Source organism: Ictidomys tridecemlineatus, chromosome 1 (assembly GCF_052094955.1).
Source record: "Ictidomys tridecemlineatus isolate mIctTri1 chromosome 1, mIctTri1.hap1, whole genome shotgun sequence".
Taxonomy (NCBI): domain Eukaryota; kingdom Metazoa; phylum Chordata; class Mammalia; order Rodentia; family Sciuridae; genus Ictidomys; species Ictidomys tridecemlineatus.
The window spans coordinates 86,860,721-86,885,060 of NC_135477.1; the positions used below are offsets into that span (position 1 = coordinate 86,860,721).

General features: G+C 40.5%; 1 long non-coding RNA gene across 3 annotated transcripts in view; it reads right to left on the reverse strand.

Moving 5' to 3' along the window:
- Positions 1–6,968: 6,968 nt before the first annotated feature.
- LOC144376353 (uncharacterized) overlaps positions 6,969–24,340 on the reverse strand; it is a 34,077-nt gene continuing 16,705 nt past the window's right edge. For 2 of the 3 annotated variants that reach the window (XR_013436746.1, XR_013436741.1), the window contains one exon: positions 6,969–7,403. This is a non-coding gene — a long non-coding RNA (uncharacterized LOC144376353). Of the gene's footprint in view, positions 7,404–15,230; positions 15,356–24,340 lie in introns of those variants that run through there. The other variant, XR_013436745.1, reaches the window with a different exon arrangement.

Below are 24,340 nucleotides of genomic sequence, written 5' to 3' on the forward strand. Positions count from 1 at the left end.
GCCTTTAATTGTATTATAAAGTGGCACTTTGATTCTCCTAGAGAGCAGGAGCCTTCCTCTGGATTCAGAGTGGGGTAAAGGTGTAGCATAACCTCATTGTGTACTTAAAATTTGTTTTACTAAAATATTATTTTATGGAAATGTTAATACTGTTCCCATTTTTTATAAATGTAGGACTCGAACCATCCCAGAAATCAAAAGCAGAGACAGACGGTACCAGTGTGCTGGGGCTCCAGCATAGCTTTTTGAGCCACAAACCCAAAATTTTAAAATACAAGTAAACAATTTTTAATTGGAATAAAACCTATTTAATAATAAAATAGGACCAAAGCATTAAAATATTCTAGGAAAGTCAGGGATGAATACATTTATTCAAATTTGTGCTCTCAAATCATATTTTTCCCCCCTAACTACTTTGTAAATTCACATTGGGAAAAGGGTGTAGTGTTTACAGTGTATTAGGTATTTGTCTAAAAGCTATGTGAATGAATTCATTTAATTATCTAAGTAACCTTAAGATGTAGGTAGAATCATTATCCCCATGTTGCAGAAGTATAAATTAAGGCCTAGAGAGGTCACCTGACTAGTAATTGCTAAATCAGGAGTCAAACCCGGGCCGTCTAGCCCTTGAGTGTACACTCTAGCCACTGCACAGAGAAATTGGCCATGTCAAATCAGTGTTCTTAGTTTTGACCTCACAGTGCCCTGGCTCAGGTCTCCAGAAAAAGATTCCAGGAAGGGAGGGTGGCACTGCTGGGCAGGAAATACGCAGGGTGAGGAGCCAGAGAACCACGGCTCCTGTGGACACGACACGTAAGCCTATTGAGATCTCAGTTTCCTTTTTCTTAAGGAAAATGCCTGCCCAGCTGGGCTCACAGATTTGTGAAAACCAACTCCATGAAAGTGTTTACTAGACTGTAAACTCTGCATACACCAAGTATTATTTTTTTTCCCAAAGTTAAAATTTCCAAATACTTGAATTTCAATGAAAGTGTTGCTGAGCTTTAGAATCACACACTTTGCCTCCTTCTCCAAAGTGTTTAAAGCTTTTTCTTGATGATTCAATTTCAAGTTTAGATAAAGAATTATTTTCCCTACACTAAAGACCCCAATTCTTCTGAGATTTGTTTTTCTCATTCATCCTTGTGAACGTGGGAGGAGAAACCCAGGAGGGCAGAGTGTGTGTGTGTGGGGGGGTGTCACATTTTTTTTTCTCCTTGCTGTCTTCCCTTGTCAATCTTCCTACTGTAAAACACTGTCTCTAATCTACTGTGGATGGGGACGTAAGGAGAGCAAGTGTGTCTGATTCATGCCAAAAATAAGAGAGTAAGAGGTTTCCAGGCCAGGGCAACTGTGGAGTAGCATCATTACACTGGAAAGCCCAGTCATCCCCGGGCCTGGGCAGGACTGTCACACACACATCTGACATCTTCACTCCGGAGAAGAGCAGTAGCCAGGAAGTGGTATTTGAGGTTTAATTTCACATCGTTATTAGTGATTGGTTTCCCTCACAGGATATGAAGGGCAGCATACGTGGAGGTGCCCCCTAGTCCTGTGAGATTAACAGTGTACCTGTGAGGCAATGCCAAAGTGAGGACCCTGGAGTCATCTTCTAACTACTGTCCTCCGTGGTGGTGAGGCCCTTCTTAGGTCTTGATACTCCTTACACTGACTCTCTGACTCATCCAAGACTCTTGGACACATAGACACTGTTTTAGTATCCAAAGGATCCTATGAAAACGTAACTTTAGCTTCCTTGGATGAACTGGAAGTCGCCGTCATTCTCAGGCTATGGTGGCATATTCCATACAACAGGGTGCCTGCTGGAGTTGAACTAAATGTTGCTTTTTACTCCTCTGTGAGAAGAAATGTGCCAGAGAACCTGCTTTGCAGCTCACAAGTCGTCAGAGGTTACGGGCATGATGGTGCCCACTTGTAATCTCAGAGACTCGGGAGGGTGAGGCAGGAGGATCACAAGTTGAAGGCCAGCCTCAGAAACTTAATGAGACCCTGGCTCAAAATTTAAAAATAAACAACAAATAATTAATTAAAAATAGGAAGAAGGGAGAAGAGGAAGAAAATCTGTCATCCCCGAAATAGGTGCAGGGCAAGCGACCCTGCGGAAGTTATCATTTTTTTTTTCTGATTAAATGTTATGCGTGTCATTGTTTAAATTTACTTACGTGACCCTTCTGAGGCTCTTGCTGGTGAACTGCACTACGTCGATGTAAGGGATTTCAGGTAATGAAGTGAGCTACATGCCTGGTCTAAATCTATACTAAGTACACAGGTTTTTGTAAGATTATTTTAAAAGCCTTATATTCAACTTCTATTAGTCTGTTGCTGTGGCAAAATAACTGAAGTTTGATGATGTATAAGAAGAGGTTTATTTGGCTTGTGGTTTTAAAAACTCTTAAAGTCCACTATTGGGTGGTCCATCCGATCAGCCTCTGGTGAAGGCCTCTGGCTACCTTACCAAATGGTAGATGGTGTCATTTTGGAACACATGGGAAAGGCAGATATCAATGGCAAGACAGAAGCTAGAGAGACCCAGGGGAGGTACCAGTTTCTCTCATGACAACCTGCTCTTGAGGGAGCTGACTGGGATCCTGCAAGAACTACATCAATCCCTTCCAGTGGCGGTGCACCCAAGATCTAATTAATTTCTTTCTTTTAGAGGGGATTACCAGGAATTGATTTCAGGGGCACTTGACCACTGAGCCACATCCCCAGCCCTATTTTGTATTTATTTTATTTAGAGAAGGGATCTCACTGAATTGCTTAGCACCTTGTTTTTCTGAGGCTGGCTTTGAACTTGCGATCCTCCTGCCTCAGCCTCCCGAGCTGCTGGGATTATAGGCATGCGTCACTGCAAGGACCTCTAATTAATTTCTACTAGGTACAGCCTCTTAAAGGTTCCACCAACTCTCAGAATCACCATGCTGAGGACCATCCTTCCAGCACATGAACCTTCGGGGGGGGGCACACTGAAACCATGTTACACTTTGGGAATTCTAAGACAATTTTGGATACCCCTCCCTCCTTGAGCACTGTCTCCTCCTTTCCTCAGGAGCTAGTCCAGCAGCCCTGTATTTCCTCTGTGACCTCCACCCACCAGCCCTTAGGCCACAGTTGATGGGATCACCCTCCATCCCCTAGAGGACCCTTTACCTGAGTATCAGGAGGCATGACACTATTGAACTTAAGACTTGAAACAATCTAAATGTTTGTCACCAGAAGGGTAGCAAACTGCAGTGAATTTATTTGAACAGCAGAATATTTTTTAGTAGTGAAGGTGAGTGAGCTAAATCTACATAGTTATATTTCAAAAAAACTGAAGCAAAATAGCAAGTTGTAGGTTTTTTTATAAAGCAAGTTATAGTATATAAATAACCATTTATTTGAAACTTCAAAGTATGCAAGCAACATCGTGTTTCTTTTTTTTTTTACAATTCTTTTTTAAAATTTTGTTCTAATTGGTTATACATGACAGCAGAATGCTCTTTGATTCATTGTACACAAATGGAGCGCAATTTTTCACTTCTTTGTACAAAAGACATCATATTTCTTATATACACATATTTGTAGTAAAAGGTAAAGAAATGCACAGAACACTATACACAATTAGAATACTGGTTGGCAAGAAAGGAGAGAAATTATACAAACAATGCTTTTTTCTTAAATGGGATATGTACATATGAATGCTTAACTTACTATTTCCAAATTTTTATAAGCAAAGATATTTCATAAGTATATAATTAAATCAAGAGATGAAAAAATACATTGAAACCTTGACAGCAGCCAATTCTGAAGGATAAGATTGTAAGAAAGATTCCTCTACTTTTCTTTAAAAACTTCCCCTAATTTTTTAATCATTTATTTTATGACAGAAAATGATCATTGATATGTAAGCATGTCTGAAAAATCCTTGACACAAATTTTTTTTTCCTATAAGGAGAAACTAAGATTAATTGTGTGTGTGTGTGTGGGTGTGTGTGTGCATGCACACACACACCCACACACACACAACTCTCTCTCTTTATATATATGTACACATACACACACAGACATATGGAATATTTAATATATAGATACTATGAAAATGTACACATATCTATAATATATATGGGGAGCTATGCTGACTACAATTCTTACAAAGATAGAAATGATTTACACGTGACTTAGTAGCAACTACAAATGGAGAAGGAAAGAATAGGAGCAAGAAAACAGTGAGTTCCTGAAAGATAATGACCATGTTTGGAATGGTGGGGGGATGGGGTGTTAGGAGGTAAAGTGAAGAGGAAAATAAGAAGAAGCTATAGAAAAATTATCATGGGAAGAAACTGAAGACCCCAACATAAAGTGTAAGCTGATACATGTGGTTGGCAAGCCCAGTGAGCCTGGATCTTTGGGGTGGGGCCTTGTGTTCTGCATATACGTGGAGAATACTGGCCATGAACCCCTGGATGATACCACTCTGCCAAGAGGAAACAGAAGCCTAGGTTTTCTGAGATGCTCCTCCTTGCCTCCGAGGACAAGGATAAAGTTGAGACAGGCTGATTTGTGTCTAAGTTCTGCAGGCTGCCCAGCCTGCCCAAGCCCTGGGGCATCTCACTGAGATCTGCTCCTCTGGAATCCTGTGGAGTAAATGTCTGTTTTACCCTGATCATGGTGAATAGCAACCCTTGACTTTTAATTAATGGAAGCGGATGCATTTCTTGAATACATACAGAAGTAAGAGATTGATTTATGTCTTTCGCACACAGCTTAACTTAATGGAGCTGACGAGAGTGGGGAGGGGGTCTGAGCAAGGCCCATCTGGCCAGCTTCTGTTTAGTACGGATCACTTCCCACTCATGACAAAGATGCTAATTGTGAGCACTACTTCCAAACACCATAGGATGTGGTGTAATTACACTGTTCATAAAAGAATTCCAAACAGGGATCTGTTTTGAATTTGATGGAACATAATGAGTAATCTCAGTGGCAGATGACAACATTCTTCTTTCAATTAATGGGAGACTTGCTCAAGTCATCCCAAAATCCATTAGGCACTGATTAGAGAGATTTATAACCTCTGCAAGGACCCCAAACAAACATTCTTCAACTAGAAAATGCAGCAAAACTATCTTCTCTGAGGACATCAATTTAAATGAAATGTGAGTAGGCAAAAGAATTTTCTAGAAGAATTTCCATCCACATCTGAGAGTCAAATTGCCCCAAAGCAAATATCATTAGACCATCTGATGGAGTGTTTGATTCATCTCTTCTCTCTTTCAGTCATTTGTTCATAAAAACCATTGAATAGATAAGTATGGAACATTATTAGGAGCAAGGTTTAGGGTTTGGCTGTGTTAAAATGCAATGATAAATCAAAAAAGGGAAGTTTCTCATAAGAGGACTTTGCATGTTAGAAAGAGAACAGACGTGGAGTTAAAAATCAGTAATTCAAGTTCAAGCAAGCTATGGACTTTGTGCAAATCGTTTAACTTCTCTATGCCACAGAGTTCTTAAAATAGGGATAAGTAATGCCTGCCCTTTCAAACCTCATGAGATTACTCTGAGTGAAATGATGCACACCAAATCTGACCATAAATGCATGAATGCAAGAGGCTATTGATATTAAGACACTTACTGTCCAGGAAGGGAGATTGAAAGCACACAGAAATGCCTATCATACAAGGCAAAAAAACCAATGCTGTTTTAATAAAGGTGCAAATTTGTTTATTTGGTTGAAATATCTACTGAGCCATAATAGGGTCCTGATGATGTGCTCAAATGAAGTGCAAAGGACTTCGGAAGAGGAAGAGTTATCTGCTTACTCTTTCAATGCTCCCCATTAAAATTATCCCCCAGATATTACAGTATCCCCACATTTATCAATGCAGCTCTCTTTTAAGTTTCAATATCATAAAAACCATTGTGTACAGTTTGATTTTGTTTCATTACAAGGACCTTCCATTACTTTGAAAATGATCTTCTCCCGCCTCTTGCTGCCCCTCCTCCCTCCCCTCTCGATGGAAGTTGAGAAAGTGAGAGAACAGTCTTTGGAGTCACACAAACCAGCCTCAACACTACCTTCCCCAATCTGGGTGATCCAGAAAACTTATCCGATGTCTCTGAGTCCAAGTGACCTCAGCACAGTGGAGGAAATTACACCAGCCTTATGATGTCCTTAGGGGATGAGAGAGCAGTTTGTGCGAAGCTTCTGGCATATTGAACAGTCTGCAGGTGGCAGCCGTTATTATTGTAACAAAGGCCATTTGAATCCATTTGCCTCGTTTCCTCCATTCATGTAATGACTTAGGTTTTGAAAAAGGATTTGTTTCCACTGAGTCTTTTTTTTTTTTCACTTATTGATCTGGGATAGAAAAATGAGCATGGTTAAAAAAATTTTTTTTTCAGTAGCCATCAAGCTAGTTATTCAAAAGATACAGACACCAGAAAACAGACTGTTGTCAGCAAAATGCTTACTGCTTGCTTCACGGGCCTTGGACTCTCAGAGCCAGAGTCCTCCTCTCTTTGGAATGTGCCTACCCTCCTTATCTTTGCTTTGGTTTTTGTCATGGTTTAGTTTTTTCATGGTGACCAAAGGCAGGGAGGTCACCCTCTGGGGTGGCCACTCCAGTTGCAATCATTCAAGTTTACAATTATGTCTTGTTTTTAAGCACATAATGGCATGGGAGAATGGCAAATCAAACAATTGTAAAAGAAGGCAAAATGTTTTGATTTGCCTAAGATCTCCCTGTTCCTGGAAGTTATCCTACTATCAGAAAGAGCTATTTGTAGTAGTTCATTAGATCAGACGAAGGGAAATAAAAAGAAAGGGCAAGCAGGATAGGAAAGACGGTAGAATGAAACACATTTCACTTTCCTATGCTCAGGTATGCATACATGGCTTGTGTGTTGAGATGGCAAAAGGTGCAACTCATGCAGTCAAGGGGGAGAAATAAAGAATGTCCTCGAGCTTCTGCCTTTGTCAATGCTTTATTCACTCAAATCACTCAATACAATTTCACTCTGTAGGTTCTTAATCAGGAAAATGACAATCCTTAATGCTAGGCACTGCAATAGACATGATCAATTCACAGCAAATAATTTTAGATGAATTAATTCACAGCAAACAATTCTAGATTAATTCTAAGCACTGCAAACACAATTAATCATGGCAGGCTCATGACAGACATTCCCTCTGCATGCTGAGCTCAAGTGTCAGATAAAAAAATCTCAAGCGTTAGGCTTTAAGTTCAGCAGATCCAGCAGATGCACATGTACACTCATTCAGACCGTGGTGATCAGGTCAGGAACCAAGGCAGGCTTCTCCTGGGGTGGAGCTGACTGCTCGCTGGTTGAGGAGGTGGTCATAGGGAGAAATTGAAGCTCTCACCAGGGTCAAAATGTGGCTGTGGAGTTGGAGAGCGGTGAGGAAGATACAGAGGATCAGGAAAACAGTGAGAAGTGTTGGGATGTCAGTCCAGGTCCTCATCAGACTCTCCAGCGTGAGGGCATCAGTGTGGGCTGGCTGAATGTCTGTTTATTTGCTCCCTCATTTATACTAAATTTGGGGCTTTTGACCACCCCTTTCAATCCCTTTCAGCTGCCACAGGGTGTCTTAGTGATGTCATTTACCCTGGGGTTAAAGCATCTGGTCTTGCCTTTCCCCCTTATTGGGTCGAGGACCACATGCCAGAGACTTCACTCTGAGTTTGTCAGGGTGGGGAGAAGTAACTTGTTTGTGCCTGAGGTCCATACTGGAGGGCTCCCTTAGGCGAGCCTGGTGAGACTGCCAGTTGCAAACTGCAGTTTGCCAACTGAGTTTTAAAATGGAGTTGCTGGGCTGGGGATGTGGCTCAGCAGTAGAGCTCTTGCCTAGCCCGTGTGAGACCTGGGTTTGATCCTCAGCACCGCATATAAATAAATAAAATAAAGATATTGTGTCCAACTATAACTAAAAAAATAAATAAATGTTTAAAAATAATAATAAATGAATAAAATGGAGTTGCTTAGGCTCAGGCCGAAGGCCATCCTTACACAGGGTAACTTCACATCATGTTAAACCACAAGAATGGGATCTTAATTAGAATAAATTATACTACATGCATGTATAATATGTCAAAATACACTTGTCATGTACAGCTAAAAAGAACAAATTTTAAAAATTAAGAAAAAAGAAGAAGTAGCTGTTTGTTTTTGCCTTATATGTTTTAAAAAATGCTTTCTAAGATAAACTAGAGTCTTGCTGAATCGAGGGTAAAGAGCAGAGAGCCTTCGATGGGAGGGCTGCAGGTGTGGACTGTGGGCAGGGCTAAGCCTAGCTCTATGGAGGGTTGCCCTGTGAAACTGATCCTTGAATATGACCTTTGAGTTCCCTCACAAAAGCACTCAGGGATGTGCTGAGGTTGTTACCAGCTGCTTGCACCTCCTGGGGCACAGGGCCAGAGCCTCAGAGCCATGGAGAGGAGCCAGGAGGGCAAACTACCCCTTCTACCTCAAATGGCAGAATAAAAGTCTTCAAGGTCTGGGCAGCATTATGGTACCTGGGTACTTTCATGGGGACTTGGAGACCAGAGAGTTTCACCCCTTGGGAGGGGAGAGTGTTTCGGATAATTGTCCTTTGAGCTTTTATGTCACTTACTTCCGGCAGAGAAGCTTGTATCTTGCCTGTGTGTGTTGGTGTCTTTCCATCTACCCCAGCTTCCTTTAGGGCAACCCAACGTGTGGAAGTGCATCTGTGTGGTGTGTTTCTGGAGTAGAAGGGCTAGGTCCCCAAGCTACAACTCTGTTCTTATAATTCAGCAGGGAGGAAGGGCAACCATAATGAAAACTCCTATTCAGTAACTTGGGGCTGGGAAAGAAATCCCTGAACATGACATAATGACCTCCGATGGAGAGAGTATGCCATTCCTGCTGGACAAGCAGACTAAGAAAAATGACAGGACTAACAATCGCAAAGCACATCTGTTTGTTCACTCACTTTCTAGGCAATGGGATGGATGCCTTGAACAACCAATCTGTCTGCCCAGTTTATTATCCTTGGGAGGAAAGGTCTGTACGGAGACTCAAACAAAAGCTTCTTAGTTTTGTCAGCACTCGTTGCCCAACGGTTTCCTAATTAGCTTATGATCAACTCACTCTATTGGTCAGACTTGGGCTTTGGGGCTTTAACTCCCATGAAATCTTAGCCGACTGCCAATTTCATTTTGAGAGAGTCCATCAACTAAAGAAGATGGAAGATCTACGTGTGTCTCATTACGTCTTGAATTCACCTTTGCCTGGTCACCTACTTCAATGACTCAGAAAATCTGTTACACGGAGTCTGTCCCTCTTCAGTGTTCTTTGGGAGCCTAGGTGAAAGTGGCTTGAAAATATATAAGATCACTGTGCTCCCACAAATCTGATAGCCCTGTTATAATTTTGAAATAATCAAACTCTCCATAATGAAGCACCTTATTCATAGGATGGCTACAAACAGAGAATTTGATTGATGTAGTCCAGTAAGGCACATGATTAATATCTTATTCTATACTTTGGAAATCTCATTTTATGAGCTTCATTTTTTCTCATATTTTCAGTTGAACACAAGACCACAAGAAATAACTAACGTCCTCCCATATCCTTAACTTGACCACCAAATCCCATAAAGCCTCATCCTCAAGGGACACATGCTCTGAATTCCAGCTGGCAAGAGCTGTGACGTGGCAAACAGCCTCAGTACTGAACGACATGGACTAATGGTAATCTTCTGCCTTGGTCCAATCTTGCTCATCTTGAAGATTGTCTTTTCTTGTTATTTAATTTCATACATTAATTCAAGAATAACAGGGCTTTGTGGGGGGTTTTTGGATTTGAATTTAGTCAATAGATTAATTGGGAGAAAATTATTTACATTACTAAGTCTATCTATGTATATCATATATCTCCCCATTTATTTAAAAATTAAAGACATAAACTTAAGTCACCTTTAATAATTAGACATCTTTGTTAAAGTCTTTTAATTGGGAGAGGGGAGGGGAGGGGAGGGGGGATAGTAGAGAATAGGATAGACAGCAGAATACATCAGTCACTAGAACGGCAATATGTAAATCAATGGAAGGGTAACTGATGTGATACAGCAATCTGTATACGGGGTAAAATTGGGAGTTCATAACCCACTTGAATCAAACTGTGAAATATGATATATTAAGAACTATGTAATGTTTTGAACGACCAACAATTTAAAAAAAAGAAAAAAAAGAAGTAACTGGAACAGCAATCATTCACTTATTCCTGCAATGTCCACCTTAAAAAAAAAAGTCTTTTAATTGTCTGATATTTTTCCATAAAGTTTTACATTTTTAATGCCTTGGTTTTTTTCTTTATTCATTTCACATAGTTGAAATCATGGGGTGCATATATAATTGTTATTCTACTTGTTATTCCAAATTCACACCTAGGTTGGCATCATCTTCTACAATATAGAAATGTTTCTATATGTAATAAAAAAATCACTCTAGGTCACACTTGAAGAATCTGGCACATGGGAGCTCTAACGACCAGGGTCATTCCTTTTAGGGCTTTTGTTCTTTGTTCTTTTGTTCCACTCAGTCAATCTCCTTCTCTTCCAAAATCTGTTCTCAAATAACACTTGTTTTCAGCCTTTCTCAAAATCTGCTTTGCCTCACAGTTCATTAGATTCTTTACTTAATTAATTCTGTGAACATTTATTATGCTTTTGCTCATTTACAGAATACTATTCTAGCATCTGAAACTCCCAACTACTAGACATTCCTAGTACCCTTTATGGTGGGATTTAATGGTACCTAGCGTGGGCACTTTCTCCCTCTGTTCCTACCACAAAGCAAATGTACACTAAAACTTGTCCTATTGTCTTGTTTAGAGGGAACAACAGGTTCTCTTGTGGGGGTCTGAGCTGACCCCGTGAACGCCTCCGCCAGACAGGGACAAGAGGAAAGACTGGATGAAGGATTTCACAAGGTTCCAGGTACACACACCAGCCACTGATTTTTATAGAAAAAGCACTGTGAGTGACTATTGTCACCCTTGAAGAGCAATACATTATTGAAGTAAGCCATGTCACATAGAATATCAGGCCAAGGACCCAGAGCAAGGGAACAGTGGCTGCGGGAGGCTGGAGATGCTAATGCTGTGTGCAATTAAGCTTGGCTAATTGGTCAGGGGCAGGAGGGAGAGTTAGGGAAGGTTTCCCATCCCATTCAGCAAGGCTGAGGCTGAGGCCAGCTCACCAGCCCAGTGTGGAAGCAAAGGCAGAGCAGCAGTCAGGGTCAGGCCTTGCACCAACTGGGTTCACTCCCTGCCATCCACATGTCAACCTTCATGGCCCAGGGTCCTCAGAACCCTCTTCCAAGCCTCAGTGCAGGGGCTCATGTTTTCCTTGATATTAACCTTCCTACAACATTCACCTTGACTCCTCCTCTAGCCTCCCTATAAATAATATGGTCTTGGGACTCATTTCTTATAGTCTCAGCTCTCCATTCCTAGGTTGCTTTTTGGATACCCCAATAAATTCTTCCTTGCTAGTGGATTACTACTCCGGCACCTCATTAATTTATCCATTCACCAAACAATTATTGATTAACAATTATTATATATGTAGCACAGTTCTAGGCTCTGGACGTACAGAGACAAAAGACTTCCTCTGCCTTCAAGGAGCTTATAGACCAGGGAGGAAGACAGAAGTTACCATCAATTCAATTCCATGTGTCAAACATTTTCCAAATGGCTACCATTCCTAGAGACTTTTAATAGGATGACTTAACCCAAATGATGACCTTCACTGGGATTTCAGGCAAGATGGAAACTATATGAAAAATGTACATAAAATGCATTGTAAGCTACCTGTATTTTCTGTCATTATGAGGTATACAAGTTGACCAAGTCAAAACCAAAGTCAAAGCTTCAATCTCTCACCTTTCTTAGGCAAAGGTAAAGACAGTAGAGAGAGCTAGGTTGTGGCTCAGTGGTAGAGCACTCGCCTAGCCCGTGTGAGGCACTGGGTTCAATACTTAGCACCGCATAAAAATAAATACATAAAATAAACATATTGTATCCATCTACAACTAAAAAAAAAGAAAAAGAAAAGAGACAGTAGAGAAATACAATTTAATCTGGGGCTCCAGGTAACCTTTCCCAATGAATAAATGAATGTTTTTCCCAAAGATTTCTGTGTTAGTCAGCTTTTTATTGCTGTGACCAAAATACCTGACACAAATAACTTATAGGAGGAAATATTTCTTTTAATTCAAGTTTCAGAGATTTCAATTCATGACTGGCTGCTCATTGCTTTGGGCCTGAGCATCATGGCAGAAGGACATAACAGTATAGCAGAGGAAAGTGACTCAGCTCCTTGCTACTGGGAAACAGAGAGGAAGGGAGGGAGAGAGAGAAAGAGGAAGGGTTCAGGGACAAGATATAATCCCCAAGGGCATGCTCCCAATACCTACTTCCTTCTACTAGCTCCCACAGCCTATAGTTACCAATAATGCCTTCAAATGGGGTCAGAGCCCTCATAGTCCAAACACTTCCCGATTGCCACACCTCTGAACATTGCTGCATTGATGACCCTGTCTTTAAGTACATGAACTTTGGGGAAATACTTCACAAAATCACAGAAGTCTACCCTTGGCTTCCAAAGTCTCATGTCCATCTCACATTGGGGGCCGAGCTTTCAACACCAGAGTATTTGAAGGATTACTATGTCCAAACCACAAAAAAATGCTAAGCTTTTCTGCATCTGTGAAAGCACAGGCTGGAGGTGACAGATGAGAGGAAGGACATGTCAAACAGCCAACAAGGAGTTAATTACTCCTGACTTTTTTTTTGTGTTCTATTTTCCTTGAAGAGAAGGAATGCTGCTCCTAACAGAGACTCACCTTCACCTAGTGGATGAGCAAGTATATGAGTAAGGAGGTTTTCCCCTATGCAGCAAGGCAATGTGTTCATGCTTTTTCCCAAAGAAGTCAAGGTCAGTGACCATCTTAGTGGACTCCAGAGACTGAAGAGAGATGTGATTTGGGCCAACTCTCATCCAATCAAGATTCGGAACCACCAGTTCAATTACTATCCTCTTCCACCCAGCAAGTGAACTTTAGAATCCTAGCAGAAAACAAGAATTTGATTTGACAAGTAGAAGAGCTTTCTCACAAGTTAATAGAACTTGGAATGATGGAGACACCTGAAAATAGCTTCACACTAAAGATTTTCTCCTTGATGGTTATTTGTGTTTCCTTGCATTTCTGAAAATGTCCAGAAATGGATCTGAAAGTCCTGTCCTTTTACCTCTCCATACAGCAATGGAAGATTTTTAGAGAGGATTTTTATATAACATTTTTCTGAGGATCACTGTGCTACTTTGGAAGAAGGTGCCAAACAGAATAAAGTAACCACAAAGGAAATGTTTGCGCGGGGTCAGGGGGCAGTGGGAGCAGGAGTCGACAGAAAGAAAGACTTCAAACTGCCACATAGGGAAGAGCTGACAAGGAAAGTGGGGGGAAATGGAGAAGTGGGTGGGAGATTTCAATTTCAGGGGAACTCTGATAGTCTCAGTCAGGGAAATGGGAGGCCCCAGAGCAAAGATTTCCCACGGGAGGACTCCCAATGGCGCAGGTATGGCCTTGGCATGAATGTTGTTAGATCCAAGCCTGAAACCTCCGGCTGCCCTAATCCACTCCCCTTGCAGCAGACTGTCTTGGAGAGAGATCTGGGTGGACCATCTCCATGGCTGCCACAGCATCTGGTGCTACCCAGATCCATTTCTCCACATGTGTTTGATAAACAGCTCCCGTCTAATTCCTATGGGCTTCTCTTTCTGGGAAGAAACTTAAGAGAGGTTAGTTGGGTGAACTTCAGTCTCTGCAGTCAGTCACTGTCTCCATCCTCCACTATCCATTTAATGTCCCCTCCCTCACAGGGTCACCTCAACAGGCCTTGATGGCTCACCCAGTGGCTTGACTCTAAGCCTTCTTTCCTATGGTTTGGCTCCAGTGCATCTGGGAATAGAACACTAAAAGGTGCTCAATTGGTTTCTCTGGGTTTACCCCCCCCCCAATTCCTGTTGCCACCCCATGAAAGCAGCTGCTCCTCCTGCTGACCAGGAACAACTATTCTTTTTTTTTTTAATTTTTTTTTTATTGGTTGTTCACAACATTACAAAGCTCTTGACATATCATATTTCATACATTAGATTGAAGTGGGTTATGAACTCCCAATTTTACCCCAAATGCAGATTGCAGAATCACATAGGTTACACATCCACAATTTTACATAATGCCCAATTAGTAATTATTGTATTCTGCTACCTTTCCTATCCCCTACTATCCCCCCTCCCCTCCCCTCCCATCTTCTCTCTCTACCCCACCTACTGTAATTCATTACTCTCCTTGTTTATTTTCCCATTCCCCTCACAACCTCTTATATGTAATTTTGTATAGCAATGAGGGTCTCCCTTCATTTCCATGCAATTTCCCTTTTCTCTCCCTTTCCCTCCCATCTCATGATGAACAACTATTCTTACCAAAATGGAAAACTCAAAACACCAATTTTCACCGGTCTTTAAATAACAAGAGTCTTTAAATAGCAAGAGTCCAAAGTACCCACGTGGCAATCATAACTTGTAGCTCAATAGGACACGTGATAAATCCCTGTCGAGAGTGTATCCTCTTTGCAGACTAGAAGCTCTAATCCTGCAAAGACCTGAATTGTGAGACTGTAAAACACAAAGTCCCTGAATGGGTCACTGGGAGCAATAGTAAGAGGGGCTATCTTTGCTTTTACCTTCTGGTTCCTGAAGAGTTCACATCTTTTCAGACTGTATTATGACAATGAGTGGGACACTTAACATAGCCCTGGGACAAAACTAAGTCTGTCCCATGTAAATGTAAATTATCTCTAATTGGAATAGAAAGAAGGCCAAATCACATACCATAAACCTAAGGCATTATTAAACACTATAGCAAGATACTAGGTCCAACTATGTTTGACACAGGATTGTAATCAGGGCTAGTGCTAAATCTAACTGTGGACGTATACAGCTATTCTCTATGAACTAGTCTGTGTCCTCAGGGTCAGACTATTGAATGAGATGAAGAAGTGATGAAAACCACCATCCTCTCATCCTTTAGATCTTTTATGATGGCACCAATTTCCACCATCAACACCTCCCCACCTTTCAACCCCTGAAAACAAACAACAACTTTGGATACCATGCTTTTTCATTTACTGTTTTGTCCAGAATGTCAGAGGCTTCTGCTTGGTCTTTCCCACTATTGCCAGCTTTTACCCACGGGTCAGTGGTCCAATGTGAAGGTTACTCCAAACACCATGTATGGGTCCCTGGGACCTGTGAACAGTAAGCCAGACTTGTAGTATTCTCATTCATTAGAGAACTATGGGGACATTGTTGGTCTCTAGGTGACAATACCAACTCAGACCCTCTGTCCAATGCTTCTGAAAATGCCTGGGGATTCTTCTTTCCCAGTATATAGTCACCCAAATAAACGGCCATCGGCCCATCTGAGGAAGAACGGAGAGGATGAGTTCAGTGCCCACTTGCCATGGTGAAGCAGGGACCTTCCTCCTAGGAACATCTCTTAGGTCAATGAGTTTCCGATCAGAAAACTGGCTCCGAGTTGCTAACGGAGCTAGTGATCATAACCTTTTATTGAGGCAACTTCCTCCAGGAGGAGAAGGACCTTCCTTATTCTTACCTTCTTGATTGCATTAAGCTTCCTGGCTTCTCATCTACTGAGCCATATTGCATTGACCATCTCCACAATATTCTGTGCTCAAGTGTCTTGGGTTGCCTTCTGATCCTGTCAATCGTATGGTAATTGCAGACCCCCTGTCTTCTAGTGATTAAATGTGGCCACCTGGCCTCTATGCCTTCAGAGCTCCCTTGTCCCCCATGATACCCACAGGCCCAACTTTCCCCTTTCACCGCTGAGCTTCACCAGCATATCCCTGATGGCCCTGGTCAGTGCTGTGTCTTCTGGGCTCTCCTAACCATACAATCCTCAGGTGGATTTTCTGCCCTCACAGAAACTGTTAATCACAACATTTTTTTTTTCTTCCTCAAGTCTCTTCGTTCCTTCCTCTGCCATCTGCCTGGGCAACTCAGGAAAGTCCATTTTTCTCAGTGTTAGCCATCACTTTCTTTAGACTTCTAAGAGCCACCTTAGTCGAGAATTTCACCCATACGCTGGAGTTCTTGCCTGGGTCTTAAGAAAGTGCACTAAGTCAATGAATTCTTCATTGTCGGTGTCAATGAAAGTTCACAACAACTTCTTACCTTCCCAGGTCTAATGACCCATCAGTCAAAGTCAGGTTTGGACCCAGCTATTCCAAAGGGATGCCAAGGAGCCTAGCAGCCCCACAAAAGGCCTACAGCCCCGAGAATGTCTCGAGTTGCCCAAGATGCTGCTTGGGCTTGAAGTTCTCTCTTAGCAAGGGACCTGCTCCTCCCGGTACCTTTTGAAGTGTGCTAAGTGTGCTTTCTAAAGCACATCCTTCATAGGTCAGCATAGAAACCAGCCTCAGCAGATCAAGACACAGGTGCTGAGGCATTCTCATAGCTGAATCCCCAAAAGCGTCTGCCCAAACCAAGCCAGACACCTGACCCCCATCAAGCCATGTAATCAAGTGAATCCTGCTTTACACAGAAAGGAAACATGGTCCAGAGGGTTTCTACCAGAACTTGTTTACAGTGCATTCGGTTAGCATTCCTGTGGGAAACCCCAAGTGCCAACACATCACTTCCCAAACAGGTGGGCCGGGCTGTCTCCACCTGCACCCAGGTAGCAAGATGGCCCCTGGAGACTGGGGAGGAGGTGGGACATCCTGAGCTGCTTTTCATGTCAGGGGAAACCTGTGATGACAGTGGTTCAATTTAGCATAGCAGAATTTTACTTGTACATCTGATGTATAATCTAGAATTAACCTCCACAAGGGCAGGAGTATTTTTGTCAGTTTGCACCAGCTCTAGGCCTAGCCTTTGGAAAATGCCCGATCAATATCAGGTACTCAGTATTTTCTCGTTTCTTTTCATTCTAAGAATTAATGATTTATAACCAGTGAAATGCACGAATTTCGGACAAATGTATATATTCATTTAATCCAAACCAGAATCAAGATCTACATTTCCATTACCCACAACTGTTCCTTAGAGTCCCTTTCCAGGTGATCCTTCACTGCTTTCTGGGGACAACTGCTGTTTGTTCTTTTATTAAACATAGATTAGTTTGAACTTAATATAAATAGAATGGTACAATATATATGCTTTTATACCTGACTTCTTTGTTTGGCTTCTCATTTTTGAGCTTCATTTCTATTGCAGGTTTCAATGATTCACTTCTTTGTATTGCTGAGTAGATTACATTTGTGAATGTGTCACAACTTGTCTGCTCTGTTGGTAGACAGTTGTTTCTACATTTTGTTGATCATGACTAAAGCAGCTATGAATGTTCTTGCACAAGTGCTTTTGCAGGCATATGTTTTCATTTCTCTGGGTAAATACTTAGCAATGGAATTACAGGGTTGTAGAATAGGTATATGTTTAATTTGATGAAATGAAGCCAAGCAATTTTTTTTTCAAGGGATTATACTAGCAATGTATATTCTCATGAATATTTGGTGGTGTTAATTTTATAATTTTAACTCTTCTTGTAGGTGTGAAATTGTAACATCCATAAAGAAAAGGGGGACGATAAAACACCATGTCCCTGAATCCTCCTTTCTGTTCTCTCAAACCCAACCAAGTGAGAGCAACCACAGGTGGAAAAGTCCAGGTACATATTATCTTGTTTTTTGAGTGGATACTGGGGATTGAACTCAGGGGCTCTTGTCGACTGAGCCACACCTCCAGACATATTTTGTATTTTATTTTGAGACAGGGTCTCACTGTGTTGCTTAGCACCTCACCTTTTTGCTGAGGCTGGCTTTGAACTCTTGATCCTCCTTCCTCGGTCTCTCAAACTGCTGAGATTACAGGCATGCACTACCATGCCCGGTGATACATTTTATCTTGAAGTACATCAGCTTTCTCTTACGCACACAGGAAACTAGGAGAGGTTAGCATTATCTATAGCAAGCTACTTTTCTTGCATGCATACCAGGAGAGATATTCCTTGGGTTTCTGGTTAGAGAAGCAAACTAAGCAAACTTATGCTGATGATGACACTGCTTCTGCAGCCTAACATATAAAACCCTTCTTTGAGTGGGGACAAACTGAGGACAAGGATACATGTCACTCTTCCAACCGGCCGCCACTGGACAAAATGCCATGAGGGAAAGGGCACGCTGCTTGGTGAAGCACTGTAGGGATGGAGGTGCCGTCTATCCAGCCCATCACCACTGATCTTTTCTTGGAGTAGTCACTGATCTCTTGTAAGCTTTTCCCAGTAAATTCTATGTCTCTCATGCTGTCTCAGGCACCTTCTTTGGCTTTCCCACAACCTACTCCACTGCCATGGCACAAGGGGGCTACAGACGTGACAGAGGTAGATTCTCTCTGTGGTTTTAACTGACATTTCTCTGATGACCAGTAATATTGAGCCTATTTTCATGTGCCTGCACATAATTTGCCTGTCTTTTTTTGTGAAGTGTCTATTCAACTCTCGTCAATGTTTGTATTGCCGTTGGTTTTTCTAATCATCAATACTAAGCAGTTATTTAAATATTCTGATTACAAATATTTTGTCAGAAAATAAATAAGTATACCTCAGACGGGGGAAAAGTCTAAGTAGAAGTTTTTGATGTTGTTGAAGTTCAGTTTATAAATTCCTTTCTTAATGGTTAGGACTTATTTTGTCCTGTCTATAAAAATCTTTGTCCCGAGTTCACAAAGATAGGCTCCTGCTTTTTTTTTCAAGAGACTTTATAAAGTTAGCTCTTAAATTTAGGACTATGATCTATCTCAAATCAATTCTTGGGCATAGTATGAGGTAGGAGTTGAGGTTCATTTTTGCTCTAGAGTTGTGTCAGCATCATTTATGAAAAAGTTTTTCCTTTTTCCATAAATTGCTATGCTATCTTTATAGAAAGCTCATACATATAGAGATCTATATCTAGACTCTAGGCTCCTCCATTGATCAGTCTACCCCATGTCAATATCGATTCTCTTACTTTCTCCAATGTTATTTTTTCCGAAATTGTTTTCACTATTCTAACCTTTGTACTTTGGGGTAGGTTACAATGTTGACAATTCCTACCAAAAAAAAAAAAAAAAATCAACTGGAATTTCTACCAAAGAATTACCTTGAATCTCTAGGTTATATTAGGGAGCGATGACATTACAAACATACTCTTTTCATCCATTAATATCATGCATTCTTCTTCATTTCAATGATTTTGTTTATTTGTTTATACCAGAGATTGAACCCAGGGGCATTTAACCACTGAGCCACATCCCAATCCCTTTTATATTTTTATTTATAGACTTGGTCTTGATAAGTTGCTTAAGGACTTGGTAAGTTGCTGAGGCTAGCTTTGAACTTGTGACCTTCCTGCCTCAGCCTGCCCCCCCCCCCAACAAACCAAGCCACTGGGATTGATAAGCATGTGCCAATGAGCCTGGTTAGAAGTCTTGAATTTCTTATAATAAATTTGTTCCTCAGTAGTTTATGCTTTATAACATGTTGTACCTGAAATTAAAATGTTTATATTTCATTTTCCATTTTTTTTCCTCTTATGCCAATATACAATTGGTTTTTATATACTGACTTTGTATCTTATGACATTGCTAAATTTTTGCATTAGTTTTAATAGTTTGGGGTAGTTTCCTTTGTAATCAGATTATCTATGCATACAACTACTTCATCTGTGAATAAAGACAATTTTACTTCTTCTTTACCCATCCTTCTACCTTCTCTTATTTCTTGTTTGTTTGGGATTCAACCCAGGGGCTTGCACATGCTAAGCAAACACTCTACCACTGAGCTGCATCCCCAGCACTTTTGATTTTTTTATTGTCAGACAGGGGTGATGCTAAAGTAGCCCAGGCTGACCTTGAATGTGTGATCCTCCTGCCCAATCCTCCCAAGTAGCTGGGTGACAGGTGTCAGATATTTCTTTATCTTTATTTCCTGGCAGGGATCCCCAGTACAAGGTGGAGTGTGAGTGGTTTCTTTGAACAGATGTCCTTACCTTGTTACTGGTCCTAGGGAGAAAGGCATTTGATGTTTTCTTTTCATCACATCATGTTACCTATTATTATTTTGTAGATAGCTTTTATCAGGTTGGGGAAGTTTCATTTTATGCCTACTTTGTTGAGAGTTTTTACTTTTATCATGAATGAATGCTGGATTTCGGTCTGCTTTTGTTCTTGTGACTTTGTTGAGCTAATCGTGATTTTTCTGCTAGACTGTTAATATGCTAACTTTTATTGATTTCCTAATATTAAACCAACTGGCTTTCTGCAACAATTTCTCACTTGGTCTTTAAGTATCATCCTTTTTATATATTGCTTGATCCATATTGCAATGTTGGTAAGAATTTTTGCACTTGGTCTGTAAATTTCTTCTTTAATATCCTTATCAGTTTTTGGTAATGCTGACCCTTCCAAAAGGGGAAGGTTTCTCCCTCCCATCTCCATTCTGACAGGTGACACATGTTGATATTATTTTTTGCTTAAATGTTGAATAGACCTCACCAATAAAACCATGCAGTCTGGAGATTTCTTTCTGTGAAGGTTATTATGAATTCAATTCCTTTAATAGGTATGCAGCTATTCATATTTTGTATTTCATCTTGTGTTAACTTTGATAAATTATATCTTTCAATATATTTTTCTATTTCACCTAAGTTACCAAATTTATTGGCACAAAAATTTTCTTATAATTTTTTATTATCTTTTAAATGTCTATAGGAACTGTAGTGATGCCTTCTCTCATTTCTAATTCTGTTGATTTGCTTTCTTTTTTTTTTTTTGATCCATCTTGCTCTGAGTTTACCTGTTTCAGTGAAGCAACTTTTGACTTTATTGATTTTGTCAATTATTTGTATGCTAATTGTTTCACCAATTTCCACTGTTTTCTTTATGTTTTTATAATTTCATTTCTTTGGTTTAATTTGCTCTTGTTTTTTTTTCTAGTTTTTAGGTGCAAATTCAGATCATTAACATTTTTTTTGGTTGTAGATTAACACAATTTTATTTATTTATTTTTATGTGGTACTGAGGATCAAACCCAGGGCCTCACACATGCTAGGCAAGTGCTCTACCACTGAGCTACAGCCCCAGCCCTAGATTATTGATTTTATGCTTATTTTTACTTTAAATATTTAATGCTACAAATTAATTTCTAAAGACTTCCAAAGCTGCATCCCACACATTTTGACATTGTGCTCTCATTTCCATTCAGTTCAAAATATTTACTAATTTCTTTTAAGATTTTTTTCTTTGACCCCCAGATTACTTAGACAATGCTTTGCTAAAGTACCAAATAATTGAAGATTTTTATTATTGATTACTAACTTAACTGTGTTATGGTAGGACAACATACATATAATCTCTTGAAATGTACTGTGACTTGTTTTATATTGCTCAACACATTGTTTCATGGATACTAGAAAAGAATGTGAACTCCATAATTGGTGGGTGAGTGTTTTATACATTATCTACTAGGTTAAGTTTGTTGACTGGGCTCTTCAAACCTTTTATACCAGAAGTCAGCAAACTTGTCCTGTAACAAACTAGAATGTAAACATTTCCAGCCTTGTGTGCCATGTACTCTATGACAGCTACTCAACCCTGCTTCTGAAGTGTAAAACCAGCCGTGAAAACAGACACGGAATGGCCAGCCTCAGTCAACAATCACTGGTTTTCAAACTATAGAGTTGCATTTTCAATCTACTTTTTCTTTCAATTACTAAAAGAGGGGTGTTAAAACCTTTTCCCATGATTGTAGATTTGTTTAGTTTTTAATTTGGTTATATTGATTTTGTAGTTTTGCTTTTGTCTTCTTAATAAATTGGCTACTTTTATCACTATGGAACGTCCCTCTTCATTCCTGTATTGTCTTTTAAATTGGAGTTCATTTTGCCTGTTATTATAAAGCCACATCAGCTTTCTTATAATTAGTGTTTGTATGGTATAATTTTTCTATTCTTTGTTTTCAAATTTTACATTTCAAGTATATCTTTCATTAACAATATATGAATAGATTCTACTTTTTATTCAGTCTGACAATCTCTGCCTTCTAATTGGCATAGTAAGTCTATTTACTTTCAATGGAGGCAGCTGGGTTTAATCCTGCCATCTTGATACTCCTATTTATTCTTTCTTAGTTCCTTTGTGTATTTTTTTCTCTTTATTTATCTTGGACTAATTGAGAATTTAAAAATATAATCTGTTTTATCTCACATATATGCTTTTCCACCACGTGTCCTTGTTTTATGTTGTTAGTGGTTGCTCTAGGAAAATAGTGGGCATCTTTGACCCTATATATCTTGAATTAAAATAATATCACTTCATATGTAATGAAAGACCTTATAATAGTGCTAGTTTGCAATCTCTGAAAAGTTGACACTCAAATGGGATTAGACATGCAGGTGATTATTGTGGGGTTATAATGCAGGTTTGACACCTATGAAGTGAAGGAAGGAAGAAAAGGTAGTATAGGTAGAACCTCAGAATACAATAGAATTTTAAGACAGTCTTGATTAAACTGGAGAGGAGTAACTGAGGTTACTTGTTGGGAGCTACCCTGGATGCAGACACCTTTAAGTCCTGATCCACAAGGGTTCTGAACAATTATTGCACCCTGCAATAATTTGGGCTTTACCTCTGCTCAGATAATGAGGCATGGCTTCAGGAGTAGGTGTCACCCAGTGAGGTTGAATTCCTTTGTAATCCTACCTGTTTGCCCTTTTGGGGATAGAATATTCCATGGAACAGCCCTGGGTTCGAGGCATGCTCTCTCTCTTTCTTGCCTGCCTTGCCTCCTTTGTGGGAGCTGGGTCAGACGAGCCATCACAGAACCCAAAGAAAAAGATATTTCTCTGTCTGTGTGACTATTTCATGACAACCCATTTTACCTGGAGTAACCCTGACTGGTTTAGACGTGTGTTGCGACATTTATGCACTGGAGTGCCTGGCATTGGGCTAAAATGGACTGTTGGTGCTATGCTCCACCATACTCTGTCATTGTCTGACAGCAGACAATAAGGCAGAGACTTAAAGTTGTCAATCAACTATGATTCCCACACTAAGCTATCTGGGAAGATCTGACCAGTGTGCCTTCATGGCCACCACAGTGTCTCATCGATATTCTATGTAGGTTCAGTGAGCAACTAGAGGACACTTTCTTTCAGAGAAAACTTAGAAATTAGAGATTAGTGAGATCATGATAGTCCCTATTATTGCAGTTGGTCAAGAACCTATAACTGATATGCACCCTCTCTCTTCTTCACTCCCCATTCTATTTTTCCTATTCTCAGATAACTTTTTTTGTAGGTATTGGTAGCTGGTGTGGCTAAAGCCTTCATCGTTGAAGAGTTTGAGACTTCTCAGGCCAGGTTCATTGCATATGTTCATTCACAGTAGAAATTAGACAAAAGAATACCAGGAAGTGCCCAAGTGGGTGAACACCTGCTGGTCAGAGTCATTACTCCTTCCTAAATGATGATTCTTCTTTTTTTCCTGCTAGATCTTAGATACCAGATTGCTTCTGGATCTTGTCCAATGTGTCCTGAAAACAGCCATAATTTGATCAAGAGGGTATTTACTCTATGCTCTGGCAACACAGCACCCACTTTAGAAACCCAAACCTCTGACCTTTTAGTGCTCAGAGCTGTAAGGATAAGAAGCACAGAGTTTGGGTCATTGGCTGTGATGGCAAATGGAGCCACTCCTACTCCCTCCCTATTGGGACCACAGCACCCTATACAGGTCTCTGTTTCGTGTATACATTGCAATCTAAGGAATGGTCTGTCTCCTTGAGGAGCCTTGCCTGTCAGTTGCCACTTCAGTTTTTCTTTCTTTCCTTTGTTCCGGGAGACCACTGACCATGGTGGGGTGCCATGTTGGTATCATTGGTGCATTCCATGGTCAAGAACCTATTCCCACATAACCTTTGCTGTGAAATGGGTCTTCTAGATAGCTGTGCTGTGTTGGGTTCTCATACTGTGTGTCAGGCATTCTGTAAACCTCCAAATTGTGGAGCTGACTGAAACTATACAGACAGGAGAGGCAAATCTATAATCAGAAAAAAAGCTCTGGCTCTTTCAAGATGGAAGGATCCTGAAGGGTTAAACCTGCCATGAAGTCATCTGTTGGTCTCCTCTAAGAATAGTACAATGTCAAAGGCTAAATATTGATGGCTGCTACCAGTTG